The sequence below is a fragment of the Doryrhamphus excisus genome, chromosome 13 (assembly GCF_030265055.1).
Source record: "Doryrhamphus excisus isolate RoL2022-K1 chromosome 13, RoL_Dexc_1.0, whole genome shotgun sequence".
In the NCBI taxonomy this organism is placed as follows: domain Eukaryota; kingdom Metazoa; phylum Chordata; class Actinopteri; order Syngnathiformes; family Syngnathidae; genus Doryrhamphus; species Doryrhamphus excisus.
The window spans coordinates 11,569,175-11,594,376 of NC_080478.1; the positions used below are offsets into that span (position 1 = coordinate 11,569,175).

Sequence of the window (25,202 nt, forward strand, 5' to 3'; positions counted from 1 at the left end):
AATGGAAAATGATTTTCTACCAGCAGGGGGGTGCCAAATAAATCCATTCATTTACAATGGGAACATTGTCACAAAAAATATTATAGTATTATAGTATTATAATATTATAGACATTATAGTAAATGTGGGCATTAAAAAAAACTCCTGGTAGATAGCCAAAACTCCTGTAATAATAATAAGTAGAAGAGGAAGAAATTGAGAAATAAATAGATGAAAAATGGCGTACAAATGAATGTGTGAGCTTTGACACAGTTTGGAGCAAGAACTTGGTGAGGAACAATTGCCCATCCACGAGAGAGAAAACTTCAAATGGCCTGTTTTTGTATTTGTGCTTCTAGAGGTAGTAATGTCTTTACAGAACAACACAAGGAGAAAAGGGAAGGGGCTCTACCAAGAGTGTGACTATGAATGCACAATGATGGGATAGGAATGTAAACAGATACAGGGGAGGAAGACAAGCTTGCATCATGAGAAATCTCTCAGCAGCATTGATGATTCAGGACAAGTCTGACCCACTCCTATTGACTCTCAAGTGTAATGAGCATACCACACTGAACATGGAGGATGATGCCACAAGAGAGGAACCTGATCGTTAAGAGTACTGCAGAAGATATTGGATTTTAATGGCCTATTGTGCCCAGGTATCCCTGTACCAGGGACAACGAGGCTAGGGTTATGTTGTAATATTAAAACAATCCATTGATCCAATGTTTAATCCAGGTCTGAGTTGCAGGGGCAGCAGTGAAGCCCATACTTCCTGGTCTCCGGCCACCTCTTCCAGCTCCACAGAGGAGCCAGCTATGAGACATAATCCTTCCAACGCATCGTCGGTGTGTCCCAGGGACTCGGCATGGTAATAGTAATGGTTTGATTTTACTACTTTGCATCCAGGAGACATCCGGATTGAATTCCCAAGCCACCTCGATCAGCTCCTCTCAATGCAAAGAAGCAACGGCTCTACTCCGAGTTACTCCTGGATGACCAAACTCCTCACCGCATCTCTTAGGGTGAGTCCAGCAAGCCTAAATCAAATCAAATCAACTTTATTTGTATAGCACTTTTCCTGCAAAGACATGCAACACAATGCTTTACAGAATTCAAACAATTTCCACAATTAAAAGGAAAAAACAAAGAAACAAAAGAAAGCCCCTCCTTCCCACCCTCCATACTAGACCCACACACGCACACACACACACAATCACACACAGTAGGGAGACATGGCATGGCACTGAGGAAGCCTATAGAGTTTGAAGATCATAAGGCCCCCAAACTGGACCCCATTAAGGCCTTGACTGCGGCAAAATATTCTTTCCACAAAAAATATGAACAAAAAAAGTGACAAAGGTCAGCCCCTTTAAGTCCATAACACCACGTGATCGCCACGCCAAACTTCACATATCTTCAAGGTAACATTAATCACTTTGAAAAGTACAACTGTGTTCCTTGACGCTTAAAAGTTACGAGACATGAAGCCAAAAACTGACCACCGCATTACAAAGTGATTAGGGATGATTCTAGTACACCACCATCTGTATCTTTGTCTCTTCACCCATCTAAATGATACTATGTATCCTTACTAAGAGTGGGCGGGGCATAAACCAAAACTGGGTGTGGTTTTACTAAAAGTTAACTACCAAAGTTGTTGCTGGGTTGAGTATCATGTGTCTCCATTAGTGATGTTGTATTGGTGAAGCTCATGATGTGATCACCACTGAGTTATTGAGTCTGATAAACTAAAAGGCCAACTCCAGTGTTAAAAAGACTTGTGGTTGTTTTTTTTTACCCAATTAAAGAAGAGTAACAGCATGGTTTCTGGGGACTACTAAAATCCAATATTATGTATTAACAGTGTTGTAATCTAAAATTGATTGAATGCATTTCTCATCTTTCACGTTCAATAACTTGTTCATAATGAGAATGTGGATTATATCTTATAGACAGTTCATAGCTGTATGTGTGTTCTACAATTTGTGCAGTCTTCGAAGATAAATGCAAGTCACACTGTGTGCTTTCAAATGGGTAGATAATTAATTTACTCAATGTTCACACCGTGATGGAAATAATAATAAATATATTTGCATACTGCACATCAATCTGAGTCCCATATACACTAGATGTTTTCCATCTCCGTTATGTTTGCCGCTGATGACATTATCTGTGACTGCGTGAACAAGGTCATTTCATGGTGTGTTCAGATTTGCTGACTAGTCGATTACACTCAAAATTTCTGACACTGCTTCATATAAAGTATGTCACAGCCTGGCCATTTTTGTCTGACTCTAGTTCATTCGGTTACTTCAGTGTTAAATGTACAACCATCCATCCGGAGCTACAATGGCTGATTTTTTTTTCACAATCGGCTGGAGATGATGCCATCTGACACCAAAGTGCAGGACCAGTGTAGGCATTTGGAAGGGTGCTCCAAGTGAGGTCCTCTGATATGTGCACTATGTGAAATATAGGAAATTCTCTACTATTATTACATACGTATATACACAATATATCTGTGGTATACCACTGTATATTATTATGATATCTGTAGCTATATTGTTTGCATTTACATTGTTTCACTGATCATCATTGATCACTAAGTAAATTCAAGCAACGAGCAACAGATCTAAACTAAGCTTTCAAGCTACCAATACAATAAATACATATACTGAGTATATATACAACTTGTCAATTATGGAAAAAATTCCATGTTTATTCTTGGAAATTGAATGCGTATATTTTCCATTGCATCCCAGCACTGGGATCAGCGGTACTGCAGCCCACTGGATGACTAAAGCATATTGTAGATGATTGAGGGATGGCCATATCTGAAGGAGAGTCACTCATAAAGTTCACTGTTGTAAGTGACACGTGAGCTTTGTTACAAGCCAGCAATTTATCCCTGCAGCCGGGCAGGGATAAGTGGCGCTAAAAGTTGAGGGAGTCTGCAGTGAAACACATTTTAAGAATGTCTGACTGTAAAATTCAAATAGTCAAGGACAAAAAAGAAGACCAAAAATCTGAATGTTATGCATTTTTATATGACTTACACATCTTCAGACACGGGCTGCACGATTAATATCAATAAATTTGACCAACGGTATATTTATTCAACACAAATTTAAAAAAGTTTATTTAACTCACAACAATGCCAAAATTTACTTTCCAATTAAATGTATCTGAAATTCTTTTCTGTCAAATAAATTATGTATGAATGACATGGTTGCATGTTCTCCCCATGCATGCGTGGGTTTTCTCTGGGTACTCCGGTTTCCTCCCACATTCCAAAAACAATCATGTTAGGTTAATTGGCGATTTACCTGTAAATTATCATTGCATTCTTTTTCCGATTTACTTTGGTATAAAATGTTATTGATGGTTAAAAGAAGCCTCTACATGGAGCAGCTGTTGCTCATGTATTGTCGTCGCGGCTGGTCAGCAGTGTCATTTTTGTCCACTTGTCAAAGTGATTACTCCTCTCTGTGGGTAAATCAATAAAGACTTTGCTGTGTGTCGATCATTTTATTTTTGTTAATAACATTTCTAAGGATTCATTACAGAACATGACAATATTTCTCTATCAACAGCATGGTCCAGATGTCACAAGTGAAATTCCAAGTGCTGTCAGTGACACAGTCTGTCATATAACAATCATGGCACGAGATCAGAGGTGTGTTCTGTTGAGTCGACTGACTAGACAATTGCATTACACTTACGCCTTGCGGTGACATATTTCAGACTGTAATCTATATGCAAATATTATGTATCATTTTCACTGCACCTTTATGGGTCAATGTGACCGTTAGTAAAGGATGATAGTAAGAGTTTAAAAAGAGTATCTGATCGCCATTCTGCCTTCACTTTTTTCTCTTTTGAGACTTCTTTGTGCTGATTCATCACAGCTCTGAAATTGATCTAATTTCTGTTCTGTGTCTCTTCAAGCACAACATGATAGATGGAAATGCCTATGTGAAATCAGGTCTGTCTGCCTCCACCAGGCTCATGGCAAGGACAACAGGATGAGTAAAGTTTCCCCGTCGCATTGTAGTGCCAAAAGGACACTCTCAGAATGGCATCAGGATGTTCACAATATACTCTGTTTGCAATTGATTTGATGTGTGAGTCATTTCTAAGGCCGGAGAGTAGGGGGCTCATTTTCATTTGCACTGCAGTCTCTCTGTTTGTCTGTGTGCAGCTGGGAGTTTACACACACCCAGTATGGGGGTGCTCACACTGAATGAGCCCCTGAGCCCCTTCTGTGCACAGTATAGGATTATTACGGCCTTCAAGCATTGTTTTGTCCTATCCGGAAGACTTCATAATAGAAGTGCTGACCTAAAAGTCATCATCTGTGACAGTCAAAAGAAAATAGAATAAAGCATCAATACTGTAAATATGTTTTACAATAAACAGCTACTGTGAAAAAAGAACACTGTATATATGAATGTTACTAGTTACAATGTACTAAGTTAATGTACTAAGTCACAGGGCACATATAGACAAACAACCATTCACACTCACATTCATACCTATGGACAATTTGGAGTCACCAATTAACCTAGCATGTTTTGGGAATGTGGGGGAAAACCGGAGTACCCGGATAAAACCCACGCATGCACGGGGAGAACATGCAAACTCCCCCAAGGGGTGACCAAACTTTGAATCCAGGGCACTTTTTACCATTTTGACTTTATTCCCCTAACATTATGATTATGACTTTTCCTCAACCTAATTTTCTTTTCATTTTTTTCAGTTAAATCTTTCTTTAATATTTCAAATTTGTGCTACTAAAATTACATTATTTTTATCTCATTATTATGCTATAGTCGTAAAATTACAACTTTTTTGTTAGATTGCAACTTTTTTTGTAAGATGTCTACTTTATTTTTGCAAAATTACTTAGGAGTTTTGCTTTTTTTCCTGTTGCATTATATTTTTACAATGTGGAGTAGGCCTATAAAAAAACATCTGTGGGCCACAAAAGGTCGATACTGCCCTGTGATTGACTGGCGATCAATTCAGGGAGTACCATGAAGTCAGCTGGGGTAGGTTCCAGCTCACCCGTGACCATGAGAGAAAGTGACTTCTCTCTAAATTGATTCTTCAACATGCCTCACCAAGTTTAAAAACAATCACGAAGCAAGTTTCAAAATGATTCTTTTGCCACAAGATTATTGACAATTTCATCAGACAAAGTAATCATAACAATTAATCAAATCTCACTCTCAATGGAAATGCAGTGCAATTGTTATTTTTACATTAAAATGATTTCTCTCTCTTCAATCTCTCAGCAGGCACAATACCAGTGTGGTGTTTTGTCTGCCTTATTCATTTTACCACATGTTTGCTCAGTACGTGTTTCCTTTGTCACCAGCTGTGGAATACGTGATGTAACGCTAAGTGGTGAATCACAGGCCCACAGTTCATTTAAGGCTTAATAATTTCCCAAACATTGCAGTGACATTTTATTGCACTCAAGGCAACAATGGAAGGATATTACAAAGTTTATTATTAGGCTCAAAAAGTTGAATTATACCTTGAGGTAGTGGTGGAAGTTTTAGAGATACATTACTATCCCACCACCAGCTTCACTGAGTATTTTCACAAGGCCATTTTGACATAACAACACAGTAAATAGGACTGGCTTTGTAGGTGGTGCATGAACCAACGGAGAACCTATTGTATTTTGATGATCCGGGTAAAGGTAGTTAAGTATGTAATTTATACTCACTATGCCATCAATAACCACCCACACCTCAGAATCATAACGGCACCTTCCACCAGTTTGTCATCCTCCATAAACCAGGAAGTAGCCATCTTACAAACAAATACACAAATTTAAAAAATGCTGTATCAAATAGGTAGACCATAAAAATAGATATTTCCTATGACATCCATTGTTAGCTAGCTCATATTAGCTAATTTTCTCGCACGAGAATTCACAGAAAAGGGGAAGAAATATGTGTTCATTTTTCACATAAGGATTGTTAATGATGGGCAACCCCCCCCCCCAAAAAAAATACAGTTCCCCATTAAGTATAGAAATTCTGTTTACGACCTTCTTAATAACATTTTTAACATTACTCTGTAAGGAAAAAGCAGAAAGAAAACAAACAGAGCCCTCTAGACTTCAAATAACACCTCATAGTCCTCACCTCACCGTTACACTCATATTACCCAATATAGTAGAAATAATAAGAGTAATAAGCATTAAAGATGCAAATAAGACTGCTACTAAGCAGTGTGTCTGCTTGTGTGTGTGGCTATAAATGTGTTTCCTAGGGGAACTGAATTGTTGGTGGACAGGAAATGACGTTGAGAGTTCAGGGTTGAGTTTTAGTTTGTTGTGGGTTACTACAGCAAGAGTTTTTCTTAAGGATGTTTACTAGGGATACTTAATGCCACAAAATTTAAACAGTATGAGTCAGAACTGGCAGATTCCATTGACATGGCAACACACAGAATCTGAAAGCTATTTGCTCTAAAAAGTCTAGCATACACATTTAGTACACGTACACCAGTGGGAGGTAAGGCATGTGGAGTATAGTGTTAGAGTATAACATTACAGAAATCACAGTGTTAAGAATAAAACTTTTTAATGCATTTCAATCCATTCATTTTCTACTGCAATGCCGAGGGCCATAGCCAATGAAAGGTGTCCTTCCACTATTTTCCAGGTCAGACTCGATTATGACCGAATAATGCGACAGCCCACCTGGGTCAAGAAGTAAACTTCTCTCCCATGATCAAACAGTCATCTAGCTAATTCTGCAGAGCAAACCCTTTTGACAAAGGTTTTTTATTCTAAAATTCTTGGTTTTGCTTCAAAATGGGCGCATTTAGATGTTTTCAATGTTCATGTAAAGTATGTGGCTTTCATGGCCCTCTTAGACCCGAATGTAGAGGAAGTAGCACAGCCAGAGACACGCTACAAAATGAAGATAATACACATTTAGGAATAAATTTATGTAATTTCTTGGCTCAAATAGAGTGAAACCTTGGTTAGTGTCTGCTACAGTTAATGCATTTTTTGGTTAAGTTCGAAAATATACCCTACAATTTTGCGTCAATTTCCTTGCATTCTCTGTTTAGTGTACAATATAGCAAGTGTCTTATTGCGTTATTAATGGGTGAGTCAAACTGCGTTCTTAATGTATTTTTATTACGAAACATCATTTCTTGTGAGCATCCTATTAGCTAGTTAAAAAAATGGCAGCCGGAACTGGAAGTCAGGTACGTTACATCACCTTTATATGATGTCATCAGTACATAAATCAATTCTAAATCCATACAAATTAGAAAGAAAGAAATTAAAATTTAAGAGCTCAACCACCGCCACCTTCCTATATTCCCATGACTTATTTCATGAATTAAAAAATATAACGTCAGGTAAAAATTTCACTCTTTCACTCATCAATTATATCTATTTATACACATTTCACATTGTTTTCTGCATGTGAAACTGTCTTTGTAAAACTATAAAAACGTATTTTTTGTTAACATTTTTAGCTTCCTGGATCGGGTTAATTGTATTTACATTATTTCTTATGGGAAAAATAGATTCGGTAAGAGTCGGACCTTCTGGTACAAATGAATGATGCTAACCAAAGTTCCACTGTACTAGAATTTAAGTTGTAAATGAAGGTCAATGTTTAGCTGGCTCTGACCTTGCACCCCTGCCATTCTCATTCCCCTCCACCCCATCACGGCTTTTAGCTGTCACCTTCTTACTCACCACAGAAACTGGGGAGCCAAGTTGGGCCAATCATTCCAGATAATGTATTTAAAACAGCCAGTGGTTGTGAAAGCCAGGCCTGTGGGTTTCACTTGCTGACTTCAAAGCCTCCCAACTTGCTTGACTTCTCTCATTAACTCTGAAGCTACTTTCAGTGGTTCATCAATTGCATAATAAATTGCCTAATGCATTCACGCTCCTATGGGTATTCAGTTACTAGCTTAGCCGGCATCTTTAGGAGCCTTTCATACAATGAACACTTTGTTGTCCTATCAGCCTGAGGGAGATCAAACACATCATTCCTCTGAAATGCACTGTGGATGGTGTAACAATGCTGCTGTATTGTTTTTTTCATGATTGGATACTGAAAAAAACATACTGAAAGTATTAGTATTTTTTGTAAACATTGCCATTTATCTTCTCCACTGTTGCATAGACTAGATGCCACTATTTTATACTAGTTTCTGTATGTGTACTCACACTTGGCCAATCTTACTTCACTTGGGCCCACTTCACACCTACAGTCTTGGCAAATGTGAGCGCTCTGATCGGCGTTCAAGTTCGGTACACTTTCTCTCCTTTGGCATGATTGGAAGAGGTGGGTCAAGGAATGACAAGATTGCTCATGGGAAGGAGGTCGAGATACACCAAAGTCCAACACATCACGAATGGACTTGTGTGAGTATGCTTACATAGCTGGTTGGTTATTCAAAGTCAATTTTGCATCAAACTTGCCCATTTAACTCTAACAAATGCTTAAAGCAACATCATGAAGTAATGCATCTCAACAATAATGTATGAGTAATGGGTTTGCCTGTCCCAGACAGGAGAGGAGAAAGTGTCAATCATATCTGAAAAAGCAGTGATCCTACATCGTCATCTCATCAAACCACCCAAGGAGGACACCTTAAATGACAGGTACACCATTACAACCAAACAGTCAAAGTCATTTTAATCAGCACTAAACGCAAATGAGATGCGGTAGAAAAACAGATGGTGGGAAGTTGTTTGAGTTTAGAAACATTACAGTAATTACTGTAATTTTGTGTACCTTAATGTAAAGTGTCCATTTTGCAATTTTTACTTAACTTGTGAAAGATATAATGAATAACATGTATTCTTACCTTTTATCTGGCAACATGATGAAAAATAAAAAAACATTAGAATTGTCAATTGACAATACTTTTATAATAAAGTTCAATGGACAAATTGTATTATCATTTTTTTTTCACCTTCCATGACTGTATGTCACTGATAATAAAAAAAAAAGTTGCCATTCTACTATTTACATCACCTCAATATGTAGTTATTATTGTAATATTGGTACAAACAAGGCACAAACCATTTTTAGTCTTAGTATAGTTGTGTCCTTTGTTCCCGTGTATGCCCCCCACCCCCGCCGCCTTTGCCAATTCTGAATGTCTCCATCTCCCTTCTGTCTATAGTGTAGTATTTTCCTGTCATTGCTGTTTTGCGTTCTGTGCTGCACATCCTATATACTTACACATATAATATTTATCTAGGTCATGGAGCCTCAAATTTAGCATTTCATCACCACATCGTAATACAAAAGCTAATATTTTCTTTGTAGCTAATGGTCAAATTGGTCAAAATATGTGTCGTTCGGTAACAGTTGGTGACAAATGTGCAGCGCTAACACCCTTCTCTCCAGGTGGACAGGTCAAAGGTAATGAGTCATCATGTTATTTGGCAAAAATGAGTCAGTGCCTAAAGTAATGTTGATGAGCTTAGATTATGGCACAATAATGCCAAAAACCATTTATACTCATTTTGTTGTGTTCTCAGAATAGGGGTGCAAATTTTGGTTTTGATTCAACACCAAGTAAACACAGGGTCATTTTTTCTGATAAATGTGTTGATGCATAATTTCATAATGTTTTGTTGTTCGTGGTTAGAATCAGAATAAAATAAGAGAAAGATTTTAGGCAAGCAAAAAAACAACATAATGTGACATTACTCCCTTGAGCAACATAAAGTCGATAAAAAAAAAAACAGACAATATAATCTATTATTGGCTCTCATTCAAATGTTTTGGCTTTTTTCTTCCAAAGCTCTCATGTGTCCATGCATTCATATTCGGGCTGACTTTAACTAAGGATTTTCTGTTTAGTTAGATTTTGTCTGTAGTCGACTGATAGTCGAATGTTAGTTTTTTTAAGCGCATCACTAATGGTGATCCAGACAAATAAGCATACCTCATACCCGTTGCCACCCCCCATATATTAGAATTAGAAATGTGGCGATCAGGGTTTACCAATACCTCACATGGATTAATTGTACATTTTTACATTTATTTTTAATGAATGCTATTGGCCAGGGGTGCCATGTAAGGGGGAAAAGTTGTGACAATTTCAAGAGTATACATATAGTATCACTTGTGAGACTTGCAGAGGATGAGACAACTTCTTTAGGGGCATTTTGGATGGGAGGGTACATTGTCTGGTGGAGCTGTACCAGGACTTCCAGGAAGCACACAACAGGGTTCCAAGTGAGAAAGTAGTTGGCCAAGTCTGCGTCTTCCACCGCTGAGAAAGGCCGATCATCTAGTCCAATGAATTAAATCATTTTTTGTGTTATTTGCTTAGCCTTTCTGTCCAGCGTTGACTGTATGAGCTGCCTGTTTGACTGAAGTTGGACTGTTGGCCTAAAAAAAAAACTTACTCCATCAAGCGTATGTGCTACCCCTGCAAGATCATTTTCATGTCAGGTAAGCTCCACATGGCAGATATGTGTTTTGGCTTTGGCATGCCTGCGCAGTGTGAAGGAAAGTGGGCGGTGGACGCTTCTCAGAGACGTTAGAGCAAGACACTGCACTGCACTGCACAGTGTAGTGCGAAAGTCTGCAAACGGCAGGCTGCAATAATACTAGACGGAGTTGATCGGCGTTTGTGATCGATGTTGAAAGGCATTAATTGGTGTATGCTGATCACATGCTTTTCCATGAAAATTGGACGATGTTGATCATTGGCTATTCAGCGCATCCCTAGTCAGAATGGTACAATCTTGATCAAATGACAATCAGAATTTGGATTGATCCACCCTACAACCATCAAGAGAAAACAGTTGACTCAGTGGTAAGCATCAACAATCATATCTAAACATTAATATTATGGATTTGTGAACAAGTGCTTCAGTGACACACTGATAGAGACACTTGTTGATGGTAATGGAAGCATAAAGTGGGTAGTGTGGGTGTGTGTGCGTGCAGTGAGATTTATAACAAAAACAATCAAGCCATAATCAAACTGCTTCAAGCACAGTGCATGTTCTGAGCTTTAATGAGTCACTTCAGGTTGGTCCAGAGTCCAAATCATTTATAACATTTTAAATTAGATCTCGGCAGAGGTTATTGAGACATTTGTTTTGAATTATCTGTTCAAAATTGAACCCACTCGTCACTCGGTTGTTATTCTTTAATGGGCAGGGTGAGCTGTTCATATTCTTAACACAAGTTGAAATCTTTGACCAATGTGTATAACAAATCTGAAAACCCATGTTGTCTCTGGCCTTAACTTATAGCAGATGGTGGTACTTCACTGAGAAATTTTAATAACATATTTTAACTCTTGGAACTGCTGACCTTGAAAACATTCTATGAGCTGCAGTTGGCCTGTTAGGGCACCCCTGCTTTTATAGCTCTTCAATAGGGGTTGAGCGTGTGACGTGATGTCAACTTTGGAAACCGGCATACCAAAGACCAAAGTAAACTCCACATAGAATCCTCTATACTCACTTATCCACTGTGCTGTGAACAAATATAAAAAAGATGCACACATTTTTAAAAGACCTCAAAACTGAATTTGATTACCTTGAAATTTGGTTAAATTCCAGAAACTGTGATTTTCTGACAATCGCTGAAGTATAAAGCAAAGTTTCCTTTCATGCGGATGGAATCTTAATGTGCGTCAAACAAGCCAAGTTCTCAGCCGACTGAAAAAAACACTTTGGCTGCAAATCTAACATTATCATCTGCCCGTGAGCCATGTGTCAGAAGTTTAGCAACATCACACTTGGTAGCATATCTCTAAGATCGAGACAAAGCCAATGGAGAATGAGGAGCATAGGGGGGGCATAGATGGGATATCAGGTTGGTGAGCACTTTGATGTGAGCCAAGGAATCTGAAGATTACATGAGCCCATGGTTGGAACTGGGCCTGTATTGTCATTTTAGGGGTCCACTTTTGTCAAATGTGCCTGCTTAGGAGAGACATGCCTCCTCTGTGGAGTAACAACTAGAGCAGAAGAATCCAAGCGCTGAGCAGAATCTATGAGACCGGAGCTGCCAGTATCACCACCTCTAATGATGCTGTGAGCTGTGGACCATCACACTAAGTGGGCACAATGAATGGTTTCTGCTTCAACACATTGAAATTTCTTTATTCTATATTATCATTTTTTTATCATGAAAATAAGCTTTGTCATAATCTCCTCACAAGAATCAGGAATTGATTATCAAAATGGCTCTTAAAAAGCATCAGACTGTATATTTGACACCGCTGGTGACAGCAGTGCCTCAGGAAGTATTCGTCCTCAGCTGACTTAGTCATCTGATAAAATGTCAGTAGCACCGAGTATGTTATTACATTTTATTTGCAGCCAACACAACGCTTGCAGCAGATTCCCCTCAATATAAATAACTCATCTGAATCAGTGAGTTACTGCTGCGTGTTTTCCAGCTTTTGCATCTCCAACCAAGGCGTTTGTGGCCCAGTTGTGCAGTGTGTGCGTAAACACATGCACACATGTGGAAGGGGTGGTGCGTTTGTATCTCCCTCCCCTCTCTCCAGGGGGGAAAAAACCTTTAAATGTTTGTGGCTAATCCTGCCTGAGGCATTTGGGTTATAAGCACATTAGATTTCATTTCAGCGCGTGAAAGAGATGCCACAGTGTCTTCGCATCTTCGTATCAGTTTTTAGTTGCTGTTCATTTCAGTTCAACTTTATTAATCCCCATGGACGCAATTGATTTAAAAGCAAGAAAAGTGCCTCAGACAACAAGATAAGGGACGTAAAAAAAACGGAGTCACGCTTGAAGTGAATGAAAAACAGCGAGCCTGCAAGAGAATTTAAGCACATTAAGTTCATGATGAGTTGACTGTGAATTTGCATTGTGTCAGCTTTTCTAGAGTCTCTTGTGTCTTATTTGCTATGTCGACGTATACAAAAAATGAAAACTGTCGTGAAAACATTATTTATAAGTGAAGAAGAATGTATTTCTTTGATGAGCGTCCGCTCACGTCATGGTACATATTCTTCTCTTAACCCCACAAGTTCACAAAAAGCCAAAGAAAAAGCAAACCCCATTGCGAGTTAATCCTTTGATGCTTGTGAAACTGAGGTCAGGTGCTGATATCTTTGTTTGCGCAATCCGATTTATCCGAGACTTAAGGCTGCATAATTTTACCGTACCTGTACCGTATCTCTTCAGAACACATTATGAGAGCTGTTACTGATGATTTTGAGGGCGGGGTCCAGATTGGGGACAAGTGGCTGATCAATGTAAACTTTGCAGAGTTCAAATGCAAAGTACAGTACAACAAAGGGGCTTTATTATGCAGATTATTGCAGATTATTGTGGCGGATAAGAACACGGTGGCTCGTAGGACGTCTGAGCTACTTGGTCAAATAATTGAAAAGGTCAGTGATTTTGTGTATTTGGTGTCATCCATTAACAGCAATCGGAGATCAGCAGGTGTTTATCTGAAAAAGCTGGGGGATGTGTATCGCTTTCAAGGTCCGTCTCATATGAGCCATCATCTCCATATGATGCTCCCGCGTCAGGACACCAGCGTAAGTGACGCTTGCTGGATGCTCCACATCCAGACGCTCCAGTGTTGCTTGACATACGCCTCCAAACAAATTCTACCCTTGCCGTGACACGGAGCTGTTTGGTTTGGATTGGCGGAAAATCGCCCAGACGGAGGATGGGTTTTTATGCCATATTCCGGTCGAGGCAGGACCTGGGATGACTAGTGGATGAATGCAATTTGTCGTTCCCTTTTCTGTGTGTTCTAAAGAGAGAAACTGCTAACAAGCACATCATAGGAGACAGCTATTTTGACTATAAAGCCCTCTAAAAAGCTCCAACAACAATTGATGGTTTTATATAATACATGCTGTGGCTATGCATAACAGGGACATTCATGATAATATATAATCTGCAGTATTTAGCTGTATTTTGATCATGACTGGAACTTCTTTCCTTAGCCTTTCCTTTGCCTGTTTGCTACGACGAATCATGGCAGACTATGAGAGAGCCACTGTCGATGACTACTTTCGGACAAATGAGGATCCAGAACCTTTCCGAGTCTGCATATACAGAAGATGAGCTATAGGTTTGAGAGAGAGCGAATCATTATATCGGCATGACTTGGTGGTATAAAGATGGAGCTTCCCAAGCCATGTAGACAGAAATGGAGTGTTGCTGCTGCATTGAAGGGCAAGGAGGACATTACTCCAAGAGATTGCATCACAACAAACAAGGAATCTTTGGCACTAAACCCCGCAGGGTTTTAGCGCCAAAAATAAACTGCAAAAGACGCCCCTGACCAGCTGGACCAGACAGATAACTGTCGATTGAGCAAGTCACAATAATATTGATTGTGATGAATGGAGCACATCGCACATGATATAACAACAATGCTCATCTTTATAAACATGGAATGTGGGCTCATAAATTACAGGTAATTTAGTTTTTAATATGCTTGTCCTTTCTAGTCAGTATAGATCGTATTGTTTTGGGGTGGGCTCACTGCCTCTTGGTACGCCAGAAAAATAGTTCTTCGTATTTGCTGCTACAGTATGTCGCTTGGTTTACATACAGGTCAATTATGTAAATAGAACATTGTTGGTGTTTTTATCTCCCAAATGCAAGCTGTTTTACCAGTTTTTCTCTCTGAACGTGCAGAAAAGAGAAAAATATGTGTGGTCATGTTTCACATAAGGATTGTGGATGATGAGCGGACATGGCTGATGTTGTGCCAGTATTTTGAGGGTACTAGAAGAAAGCAGTTTATCCCCAGTGCACAGTATTTCATCTTGGTTTAGTTATTGTTCACTCAAATAACCGCAAATGGTTGTTTAATTAATGGAAAAGACAAAAAGCCTTTTTCCCCTTAGTCATGTGGTTTCTTTAATGTCACAACAATGCCAAGTCTGGACCAAATAAATCTCCATTGCACTGGCATGAGTAAGATCGTTAGGGATGATATCTTTTAGCCTATTAAACCAAACTATCTCTGTTCTAAAGTCTTGCTCTTAAGTATTTATGTGTTCTATAACTCACCTCCAAATGCGACTTTAGCCTGGTTTTAAAATATACAACACAAGTTTTATATTGCTAGTAAACCAGTCTGTTGACCTGTGCACCCATTTACGACATGGACACTTTTCCGTACATTTTACACCACCCAAGGTTGTACATTTGGAGTGGTGGGCGCCTCACGCCAAGCCTCAATGACAATAAATACAATAAAAAGGCAGATGGCTACTTGTTAAAACAGCATGACAATTTGTATATTTCTAATAAATGATGCACCAAGTAGGAATACATTGCATACATGAATACATTGTGTTTTGTGGATGTTATGCATAAAGTTTTGCTGAGGTCAGTTACTTTCCCTCAGCCTATCATAGCAAAACCATCAGCAATATTATTTCTGATTATTTATCAACAATAACTCTAATTAGTTATAAATAATTGAACAAACCCTGATTTCACATTATTCAAGATTTATTCCCCCTGTTCTTACTTTGTGATGTACTCATGCGATTTGAATAGATGAAAAAAGTTTTAAAAATGAAATGAAATTAGTGAGTGTGGTGTGAATGGTTGTCTATATGTGCCCTGTGATTGGCTGGCAACCAGTCCAGGGTGTACCCCGCCTTTCGCCCGAAGACAGCTGGGATAATCCCCAGCATGCTAGGATAAGCGGTACAAAATGAATGAATGATAAAATTACATATATCATACAAAATGAAAATGTATAAATGCACACAAAAGCAGCTGATAATATTGCAACTGATTGTCTTTTTGCTCCTGACCGACTGATCCTAATGGGCACATTATGCACTCAAAGCTTCAAATATGGAAGCCAATGAACATAATAAGATTAACTTTATTTTTCTCTCCTTGCTCCATGCTGAATGAGCTCATCAAGCTTATCACCAGTATGCTCGTAAAGCTTGAAGCAGCCTTAGATCAAATAATTACAACCCCACAAAAACAGGAAGTAACAACAGTGGCATGCGAAGAGACCATTAATATGCATAGGGTATTTGCTATTTTTAATTTTGGTGTATATGTGGAGGAGACCTTTAACACATGTTCACAGTGGCTGATTTTTTTCCCTTGCTAGTCAGTGCCCCCTAGTGGACAATACATTTAAGTTTTCGCTCTCACGCCCACTGAATTCAACTACAAAGTACACTGACAACAAATCCGGCCCAATATATCCCCCATAATAATGGCTTGATTGTGTATTGGCTGCATTATCATTGTATTAGCACTTAATGATTTTACTCGTTGTACTCTGCTGCAACTGCAACTGCTGGCCGGAGCTGTAAAGAACAAGTGTAGAGCAACAAATGTGACTAATAAACTATTTTAATGTATCACTAACGGCAGAGGCTGGAGGTTACAACTCAAACTGAGTGCACAGTGTAGAATCTCATGCTGTTCAATGCACAGTGTATAATATTTTTATTAAATTATAAGGAAGTCATTAATTTTGTTTTGACCAGGACAATGGTTCAGTAAGAAGATAACACAATGTTATACAAGAATGCGTTCAAATATATGAAAAAAAAAAGGCAAACAGGTTTATTTTTTGGTTCAGTCTACAAGAAATGACATTAATGGTTTATTTTTTGATTAATTATCTGACTCCAGCTTCAGCAAGATATGCATAGTTTATTTTTTCCCAGCCTCTAATGCCATTTTTTATGTCCAAATGAAAGCCTGTTGTGTTGTTATATAGGACGCTACGCTCCTGGGAGCTCTATTCAACCAGTAATGCTACAACGTGACATTTTCTCAGCCACACGGGAGCTCTAGTACAAGAAATGGGCTTCTTCTTGCCACGCTTTCAGACTAAAGGGTGAGATTAGAATTTTGAAAAAGGATCACCAGGAGATCAATGATTCATCTCACTTTATTTCCACTATGCATAAGTCATGACCCAGGGGTTTCATTAGGCTCCTCTAAACTTTTACATCTTGTGCACTAATGCAGAAGTGTCTGATAGAATGAACACAAATGTTAAATGGGACTGTATGCAGCAGATTCTTCCAGCTGCCAAGTGGGCACCAACATTTGAACGTTCAAATAGCCAATGATATGCAGCGAAATTCATGGCTAGTGACGTACTGACATCTTCAGAAAACATATTTTTGTTATGTTGTCTGTGTTGGATCACAGAATTCAGATGCAAGCAGGGGCAATTAGGAGTCTTTTAATGTCCACACGTAGCAAAACAAACAAAGGTAAGGTATAAAAGGGATTAACTAAGGGCGCTGGTGGTAGCAGTTGGCTGCACACCAGGGAAGCAAACAGGTAAATGAAGAGAAGGTCTGGCTGGGGAGGCAGGGACAGCTGGACTTAGCCTGGCTCAAGGTGAGGCAGGAAGGAGCATGGATGTGGCGAGGATGCTGGTTGGAGAGCCATGATATATGACGGCTTCTGCAGTGGAGTGAGAAGAACCAGCAGCTCCCAGCTGCCTCCACCCAGCCTAAGTAGCAGGGCGGCCCAATTGGAATCAGGTGTGTCCAGCTGTCCCAGCTCTGGCCAAGCGTTAAATTGTGGAGAGCACCACAAGGCACAATTTATTTTCCTTTTCTGTGCATTCTAGAGTGTGAAAACAAGTTAATATGAGCAAGCTAACAATGGACGTCATGGGAAATACGCTAAAGCCATCATAAAATACAAAATTACATAACAGACTTCTATATTAACTAAGTTACAGCGATATTGTCATTGTAGCAGCTAACACAAAAAAACGCCTTGCTAGCGGTTTCTTGTCAGCGTCACTCACAGACAAAAGCGTGGATACCTAGATCTCAATTCCGCTACGAAGACTCAACAAGATGCTCGTTTGCTGTCAGCGAGGACTGGAGCACACTTCTCGTGCTGGAAGAAACAGCCATTCCAAGGACAGCGGACATTGTAAGTGTTGTCGCTGTTATTGACGGATGTAGCATGAGCTAAATGCTCGATGATAAATCAATGTGCAAGGAAAAAAAAATCAGTAATATTTTATTCATTCATTCATTCATTTTCTACCACTTATCCTCACGAGGGTTGCGGGTGTACTGGAGCCTATGGAGTTACAGGAGTTTACTGGAGTTTTGTAAGTCTGATCACTTCCTGGTGAGCTTGGCAGTTTGACTTGCTGCTGTCAAAGCAGAAAAAGTTCTTTTTTCCTCTCTATGGAAGGACAGCCGTGCCAAATACCTTCCAGCTCACACACACTCCTTTTTTATTTTGCCCACAACCATTTTGTGAGACATGAAGACACGCCTTTCTCTACTGTGTTCTAAAGATATAAAAACAGATAAAAAGAGGCTGATCATTAATTCACATAATGGGACACACCTATGCCACCAATAAAAACCGCTAAACAACTTCTTTGCTCAGTTTGAGATACACACCTGGACCAGAAGCTGCTGCTGGCTTTCTACCGGTTGCCGATAGAGAGTATATTAATATTCTATCTCAATGTGTGGTATGCAGGCTCCACAAGAACGCAGTACAGAGAGTTATAAAATCTGCCCAGAAGATCATTGGCTGCCCTCCGCCCACACTGGAACACCTGTTCACATCCTGCTGCCTCAGGAGATTAAATGCTATCACAGGAGACCCCACACACCCCACACACTATTCAACCTGTTGCCCTCTGGGAGACGCTTCAGATCAATTAAGTCCCGCACCAGTAGGCTGACAAACAGCTGCTTCCCTTGGATTATCCGTACTGCCAAAACAAACAGACTTATACACAGACACACTCGGTTCGGCATAATTTTGCACCTCACTTCACACTGCAGTATAACAATGTTAATAACAATAATAGCAATTTTGCTGTAGTGTGGTAACTATGCGGGTCACATTATGGAAATTGAGTGTTTTTAGCGTTGCATGTGTGAATTGTGGATGATGGGCAACATTATTTTACTGGCGACATGAACAACAACAGAAACTGGCAGGCGCCATGACCCAGTGCACTCAAAGATTGCACTCACTGCAACCACTCAATGTGATTAATCGGAGTGTAAATGTATAGTCATGTTATTTCAGGTCTACAGGGCTTTAGTCATGTTAAAACCAATGTTCAGAAAACAAAAAAAACAATCTTATCAACAATCTTACTTATTGGCGTCGGGTCTGGAACCAATTAACCATGATAAACGGTCAACTGTGGTGTGACCAGCCATGTTGTTTGGTCTAGAGACAGTGTCACTGAGGAAAAGACAGGAAGCAGAACTAGAGATAGCAAAGATGAGGATGCTGAGGTTCTCATTGGGAGTGACCAGGATGGATAGGATCAGGAAGGAGTACATCAGAGGGACATTACATGTTTAGAGGCCTTGGAGATAAAGTCAGAGAGGCCAGACTGAGATGGTTCGGACATGTCCAGAGGAGAGATAGTGAATATATTGGTAGAAGGATGCTGCCAGGTAGGAGGCGTAAACGAAGACCAAAGAGGAGGTTTATGGATGTAATGAAACAGGACATGAGGGTATTTGGTGGGAGAGAGACAGATGCAGGGTTGGATGGGGGAGATTGATTTGCTATGGCGACCCCTGAACGGAAATCCTAAAGAGAAAGAAGAAGAAATGGACCACTGTACAATCATTTACTTTGTCACCTATAACACAAAACTTTTACAGCATTTTTATAATAAATAAATAATAGAGAAATACATTTGGGAGAAAATCAGTTATCTTTTCACACAAACCAGAACAAAGCTGTAGCCCAAATACCGGGGTACAGTGTTTACATTCCCAAATGATCATCTTCATGTCACACATACTGCTGTACAGATCTAGAAGGTTCCTAGGTAGTACAGGAGATTAGTGGATAGACGCTCAATTCTTCATTTCAGAAGCTTTACACTCCGATTTATGGGTTTGCATGTTCAGTTCCCATGAAATTGTCATGGTGGCCCCAGGCATAGGGAAATTACAGGGGCACGATAAACCACGATTTTTTTGTTTGTTTGTTTTTTACTATTTTTTTAATGATGCTATTACTACTATTATGTTAAAATTACACAGAAGCCCACAACAAAGCCAGTTAAATAATACAATAGAGTCCTGTCTCTTTTGCACTGCACCTCAATCTGTTCAAATGTATCTGACTACAGGGTCACATGGCTCCAAGACCAATGACTCTAGTGGAATGACAATGTTTGAAAGATTCCAGCGGCCAGTAAGAAAATGGAATGTTTTATTTCCCCTGTATAAGTAATAGAGTAGTTCTAAACATTTGGTTTATAATATCAATTTATGTTTACATTCATTGAGTTATACTGTATTACCGTTAATACTTTAAATGAGTGTGTGTAAGCTGTATATAAATATACCACTTAGGGGCGTCAAATAAAGTCTTGCCTGGGGCAGCAAATTGACCAGGGCCGGCGCTGCTTATGCTAAATACGCAGTTGGCCTCTGTACTCTTAAGTGTCTAAACCCAAGTAAATGTTTGCCAATTCAACACTGTGCTATTTAAGTCTTCCTCATCAAAAATGAAATAGCCTGGATTGAAATTAATGCAGCAATCCCAGAATTTGATAATGTCCCAAAGTCAGTGTGATTATGGTGAATCTGATGCAATTTTTGACTGAAAATCAGACTTATTTCAGTAAAATATCCCCCATCCCTACATGTGTTGTAGAAACACATGTTGCTTTTATTTTTTGTATGTGTCCCTAGACACCCCTGCTCTAAAGGGTTTAAAGGACTCAAAACTGGATTTGTGAATGAGACCTCAGGACAGCTACGCGTCCTCAGATTAAGGGTGCAAAGAGTTGCCCTCGGAGATCTCACGTTCCTCGCTACACCCAAAAATAGGTCATGTCAAACACAGCTGTAGAGATAGAGTGCACAAAAATCCACTCTGGCCACTTCATCATTGTAGCCTAAAGCTGTTATGCACTTCAACACAATCACCCTGTCAAGCAATTCCTTCATTTTAACAAATCAATTAAGACACCCGACAGGTCGTATTGTGTAATGCCAACAGTCTTCCACTCTCCGGAAAATTACAAAAGATAATGCATTGCACTTGATAATGCAATGAGTGTTCACTTACCTGCCACCTGCACAATCCCATGACAAACAGACTGCACAAGAGCTGTGTAGAAAAATAAATAAATGGCTGCAAAAGCACTTCTCAGATTTCATTTTGAAATACAACAAAAGAAGAAACACAAAACGTTTTTTCAGGGTCAAAAACTATATCTATGACATACATACGTACTCTGTATTTTATTGTATATTTCATCTAACAAAAAATCAAATCACCAGTCAACAGAAAGGAAAAAACACAAAAAAATAGATTTTTTTTTCCATATTCGGACACTGGAAGTTGTCATTTAAAGGCAAAACTGCTGGCTTGTGAGTGGCAGATAGCAGATAAACCACAACAACAACAGAAGAGTGTCTTTGTGGGAGATTTCTGTATATGCCAGGCCTTCTTTTGCCATGTCTAAAATAGTTTCCGAGTATGGATCCAAAGACAAAGACGGTTTTAAGAGTCCATGTACCTTTTGGTTACAAAATATTCTTATATTAAAAGAATGCATCATTTGAATTTGATTTTGATATGCAAAAAATGTATTGAAACACAGGGCTTTCGTTTTCAGCGTAAAAACCAACATGAAAATAAGCAATAATAAGTAATAATACATTTGTCTCATAACTTATGCAGGTTGTATGCAAACTTGTGTTACATCAGTCACTTGTGCATGAGTGTTATTTTCCTTGAAATGTATTTTTTATCTTATTCCATGAAGTCATCATAAAACAGGCATGCTACTGACAATATGAATTTTGTTCATTTTCGGTTGGTAGGACGCAGACTTTTGTAACATCAACCGATTGACTGGGCACAACATTAGGTACACCAGGACACTAGCTGCATTAGCTTGTGATGGAGTGTCTCCATCATCAAGTGCGGGTGACACACACACAGCAGCACATACACGCATGCATACACTTTTACTCTGGTTCATACCTATACTCTATCGAGGAGGTAGCACGAGTGTACAGCCCGTCTAACATTACATCCATAGCATTCATTTCTGGTTGCAACAAAAGCAAAAGCATTCAAACTTACCCTGGCATGTCAGCAGTACACGTCACCTTAGCGGTGGCACTTCCATGACTTCCAGTCGGATTTTTCTATTTATATTTATTTAATGACAAAATACAGCTTTATTGGTTTTGTTATTGTGATATTTGTTTAGATATATTTTCTTTACATTTTTGCAACCAATCCAGGGTGTACCCTGCCTTTCGCCCAAAGGCAGCTGGGAGAGGCTCCAGCATGACCGCGACCCTTGTGAGTATAAACGGAATAGAAATGGATAGATGTTGTTGCAAACCTATAACCATTTTTTGTGGGGGTTTTTTTTTGTTAATTGATTGATTGTGGGGTTTTTTGTCTTCTTTCCCTTGCTTGTTCTGCAGCTCGCTTGTGTATCAGCCCACGAGTATTATCCACCCTCTGAATAAGCTTGCCAGCAATGTAGCCAGTCCTCCAGATGTGAGTCCAAGCTGCAAGGCTTCCAAAGTGGGGCTATGATTGTTGTGAAAACACCCTCAGGCTCATTGAGGGGCCAAAGTGGAAAACGTTTATGCATATTCCACATATCAAATACAAACCTCAAACCATTGTTTGTGTGGATGATGAAGTCTGGCTCTTGTCTGTCTCAGTGGAAATGATGGATACAGGATGGCTATAATTAAAAAAAAAAAAACAAGACTGTTGACCTGTTTCAGTCTTTTACTGATGGACTCCAAGACAGCTAAAAGACAGACAATATTGAAACAGCTCTTAAGTGTGTTTTAAATTATATTTCCTGCCACAATGTAGTCCAACATTGTTATATAAGAGTTGCCTTTAATTTTAGATGTGTTCTCTGTTCGGTGTTTTCAAATTTGGTGTGGCTGTGCGGCTGGACAATTAATTATGTAGCTCCGCTCTGTTTCTTAATTTCCCGTCTCACTGGTTGCAAGACATGAATTAATAACATCCTTTAATAAGCTATGTTTTTTTGTCTTGTTCCTGTCATATACCTATTAGTGAGGCATGCTTTGAATGACAGAGAGAGGATGCTGATGTTATGTGGCGTTGTATTCGTGTGCGGTCCACATTGAATTCAGAATGAATGGTTTTGGTTGCAGTAACACAGAACTGTGCATGGGTGTGCATCCGTGGGTGTGTATGTACACTCTTGCTGTATGCTTTACTTCCCCGTGGGTGTTGTTAGATGAGAAATAAATTATATACCTCATGCATAACACACATCCATGTCCAAAAAATTAGCAAAAGGGCACCCTACAGAGTGAAGAGCTCGACTAACGCCAAACAATCATGAACAAAGGTTGATTTGTTCGAAGATGTGTTGGTTGTACATTTTAATTGTAAGAAAAGTACAATTAAAAAATATGACTGGAAAATCTTCCCACAAATTGAGGCTAAACAATATTGTCTAGATTTTTTAGACCGAATAAATCACTAATCTTATGACAATTTATAATGCTAATAATGATAATAATAATAAGAATTAAAACTGCACAGCGATACTTCTTGACAATCAGAGGTGGACACGTCGGATACTTCAAGCAGGAAACACTTTCAATTCAATTTTAAGCTTACCATGATTGCCAACACAAATGTCTATTCTACGTATGAGTTGTGTTATGAAGCGATGATCGGTGGTGCTTTTAAAATGTGCTCTGCAAAAGCGTTTGGTGATTAAGGATGTAAACAAGTACAAGTATGTGCGTGTCGTGATCTAACAAATCTGAAGTAACTTGATGAAATGTAAAATTACTACAGCTTCTACTTGCCACTGTCCACACTAGTCATATTTGTTTCCCAGAATGGTTGACGACAGAAAAAAACAGCCACATGTCACTCGCTGATGCTGACCCAGAGAACCCTGAGGTCGGTTCCAATAATGCCTTACACACAACCACTTCCATATTACTGTATTATGATTCATGTCATAGTTCACAATTTGACAGATTTTCTCTAAATGCACTGTCGATAAGAACTCAGTCGCAAATTTGCATATTCCACATGCATGACCATGATCATGCTGGGCACAGCCCGGGCCTTCCAAGTGTGCTGGGGAAGGGGAGGTACATCATACCTGAGTACACATCAGTGCAGATCTGAGCATGTGCAGACAAAAAAGATTTTAGGTGTGAAGTGTGTTTAGGCATGTCGGTACGGCTCGCCAAGCGGAAGCTTATTTATTGGCAATAAGTTACATCGCCTGGATTGAAAGGAATCTAGCAATGCTGTCCTACAATCAGATAAGTGTCCCAAAGTCAGGGCGATTACATCAGTGAAATATTATGCAATTTCTGCAATAATGTCTTATTTAAAACATCAGCTTTGTCTCCACACTGCCCTTCCACTGCACTTGGGCTCGTCTCCATTCGACATACATTTACATCCTCCAGTTATATTATCGGATGACTCAGCAATTAGTTCCAGCCAAAGTGTGATTCATGTGTCAGACCTAGTGAGCAAAAATGATGGCATATCTCATCAGACTGCAATACATATATTTTTGATTGGTGAAAAACTATAGTATGTATGCACTGTCAGCATTTCATCAAAGGATTACTAATAAATATTATATACTCCTAGTATTGTCTACTACTCCTAGGATTTTACCGATTTTTGTTGTTTTTATACTTCTTAGTATTCATAGTCCTCAGGACTATGTCTGGCACATTTGTCGCACTGATTCACAGTCAGCTGCAGTACTCTTCCTCCTCGTTTGACACGATCAGCAGAGGTAGTCCAGGCCCCCGCACATGAATGACAGTAATGGGGTCGCTCCTTGCACGTTCTCAGTGATAATCAATCCTAATTTAAATAAAATGCAAAGAGTCCAAATGAATCAAAAGTCAAACCTCTGCAAGCTTACTCACCCAATAAAGACGTGCCTTTTAATTAATGCGATTGCTCCTATGCAATAAACAGTAATTAATGATAGCTCCCGCCATGCACATGTGGATGTACTATATATATTTTAGCTTTTTAAAACAGTGATATCACCCATTGACATCAAATACATTTCAACTTGTAAAAGACAAGACCTTGCCCTTGGAAAACACGTGTACTCGTCTTGCTGGAGCAGCAATTTGAGAGCCTTACATCTTCTCACTAAACTTATGGATATTTAAACGATTATAAAAAGTGTTCAGTTCATTAGAAA

At 39.2% G+C, this 25,202-nt stretch overlaps 1 long non-coding RNA gene across 1 annotated transcript; it reads left to right on the forward strand.

Annotated features, from left to right (window-relative positions):
• Positions 1–17,425: 17,425 nt before the first annotated feature.
• LOC131140535 (uncharacterized) lies at positions 17,426–23,075 on the forward strand. Its single transcript, XR_009132425.1, has 3 exons — positions 17,426–17,908; positions 22,243–22,303; positions 22,432–23,075. It is a non-coding gene; the product is annotated as an uncharacterized LOC131140535 (long non-coding RNA).
• The last annotated feature ends 2,127 nt before the right edge of the window (positions 23,076–25,202 follow it).